At 49.2% G+C, this 2,651-nt stretch overlaps 1 protein-coding gene across 2 annotated transcripts in view; it reads left to right on the forward strand.

Moving 5' to 3' along the window:
* The window catches only part of GPN1 (GPN-loop GTPase 1), a 15,683-nt gene that overhangs the window by 11,367 nt on the left and 1,665 nt on the right, over positions 1–2,651 (forward strand). The gene's annotated exons all lie outside the window — the stretch shown is intronic.

Below are 2,651 nucleotides of genomic sequence, written 5' to 3' on the forward strand. Positions count from 1 at the left end.
TAGCCAAAGTGTAGGACCCGGCACTTGGCCTTGTTGAACCTCATCCCGTTGGAATCAGCCCAACTCTCCAACCTATCCAGGTCCCTCTGCAGAGCCCTCCTGCCTTCCAGCAGGTTGACACTCCCTCCCAACTTGGTGTTGTCTGCGAATTTGCTAATGATGGACTCAATCCCCTCATCTAAATCATCGATAAAGATATTAAACAGAACTGGGCCCAACACTGATCCCTGGGGACACCACTGGTGACCGGATCCCAACTGGATGCAGCCCTGTTCACCAGCACTCTCTGGGCCTGGCCCTCCAACCAGTTTCTAACCCAGCACAGAGTGCCCCTGTCCAAGCCGTGGGCTACCAGTTTTTTCAGGAGTATATTATGGGAGACAGTGTCAAAGGCCTTGCTGAAGTCCAGACAGACACATCCACAGCCTTCCCCTCATCCACCAGGCGGGTCACCTGATCGTAGAAGGAGATCAGGTTGGTCAGACAGGACCTGCCCTTCCTAAACCCATGCTGGCTGGGTCTGAGCCCTTGTCCATCCTGTAGGTGCTGTGTGATTGCACCCAGGATGATCTGCTCCATAACCTCGCCAGGCACTGAGGTCAGACTGACAGGCCTGTAGTTTCCTGGGTCCTCCTTCCGGCCCTTTTTGTGGATTGGTGTGACATTTGCCAACTTCCAATCATCTGGGACCTCCCCAGTGAGCCAGGACTGTTGGTAAATGACGGAGAGCGGCTTGGCGAGCTCTTCCGCCAGCTCCCTCATCACCCTTGGGTGGATCCCATCTGGTCCCATAGACTTGTGAGGATCCAAGTGGCTCAGCAGGTCGCTGATTGTTTCCTCCTTGATTACGGGGGGACTATTCAGCTTCATATTCCTATCTACATGCTCCAGAAGCCAGCTGTCCTCAGAGAGACCTGTCCTACTGTTGAAGACTGAGGTAAAGAAGGTGTTAAATACCTCAGCCTTTTCCTCATCTTTAATAACTGTGTTCCCCCCCATGTCCACTAAAGAATGGAGGTTTTCCTTGTCCCTCTTTTTGCTACTGATGTATCTATAGAAAGACTTTTTATTTTCCTTAGCAGAAGTGGCAAGATTGAGTTCAAATCTTGCCTTCGTCTCTCTGATTTTCTTTCTACATGACCTAACTAAATTCCTGAACTCTTCCTGAGTAGCCAGTCCTTTTTCCCATAATCAGTAGGCTCTCTTTTTCATCCTAATTTCCCTCAAGATCTCCCTGTTCAGGCAGGCTGGCTGTCTTCCCTGCCGGCTTGCCTTTCNGCAGACTGGGACAGCCTGCTCTTGTGCATTTAAGACTTCCTTCTTGAAGTATGTCCATCCCTGCTGGACCCCTTTGTTTTCAAGGGCTGTTTCCCACGGTACCCTCTGAACCAGTCTCTTGAACAGGCTGAAATCTGCCCTCTGGAAGTCCAGCATAGAGGTTTTATTGATGGCCCTTCTTGCATCCCTGAGTATTGAGAATTCTATTATTTCATGTGGTCACTGTGCCCTAGACGGCCTCCGACCACCACATCTCCCACCAGCCCCTCTCTGTTTGTGAACAGCAGGTCTAGCAGGGCCCCATCCCTGGTAGGCTCATTTACCAGCTCGAGCAGGAAATTGTCTTCTATACATTTCTCTAGGAATCTCCTAGACTGCCTCTTCTCTGCCGTGTGGAGTTCCCAGCAGACATCCAGCAGGTTAAAGTCACCCACAAGCACAAGGGCTGGAGATTTTGAGACATCTGCCAGCTGCTTGTAGAAAAATTCATCATCCTCATCATCCTGGTTGGGTGGTCTGTAACAGACTCCCACCAGGATGTCAGCCTTGTTGGCCTTCCCCCTGATTTTGATCCACAGGCACTCAACCTTATTGTTACTGACTTCAAGTTCTAAAGAGTCAAGAGACTCTCTAACATACAGAGCCACCCCTCCACCTCTCCTACCTTGCCTGTCCCTTCTGAAGAGCTTGTAGCCATCCACGGCAGCATTCCAGTCATGTGAGTCATCCCACCATGTTTCTGTGATGGCAACTACATCATAGCTTTCCTGCTGCACGATGGCTTCCAGCTCCTCTTGTTTGTTGCCCATGCTGCGTGCATTGGTGTACATGCACTTCAGGTGGGCTGCTGATTTCGTTCTTAACTCAGGCTTTCTGTCCTTAGGCTGATCACTGGAGAGCCCGGTTTCAATCCCTTCCCCCTTCAAACCTAGGTTAAAGCCCTCCTGAGCAGCCTTGCCAACTTATGCACTACAGTCTGTCGCTGGGTATCTGTCGAAGGGGTCCCGGTCTGAGGGGGGGAAGAAGACACACAACATAGGATGATGAGACAAAGAGATGTCTGCCTGCTCAGCACAGCAGGCAGCCTTTTATTAGGTTTTTCTAACTATTTTCTCACACACATAACACAAACATCTTTCTACAAAAATACTAAGGAATGTGCACCTGCACACAGCTCAAGGCTGTGTCCATGGGGATTATCTGGTTGGTTTCACTGCTCCCATGATGTAGCAGTTCGTTTGGATACATGTCCGGAATAAAGACAAGTGCCAGAAATACTCAAACACACAAAATATCTTTTATTACAGTGAGAATAATAATAGTAATAGTAATAAACTTAGCAAGAGGAATCAAAAACTAAAAAAGGATACAAA

Source organism: Manacus vitellinus, unplaced genomic scaffold (genome assembly GCF_001715985.3).
Source record: "Manacus vitellinus isolate BGI_N305 unplaced genomic scaffold, ASM171598v3 scaffold_135_pilon, whole genome shotgun sequence".
In the NCBI taxonomy this organism is placed as follows: Eukaryota; Metazoa; Chordata; class Aves; order Passeriformes; family Pipridae; genus Manacus; species Manacus vitellinus.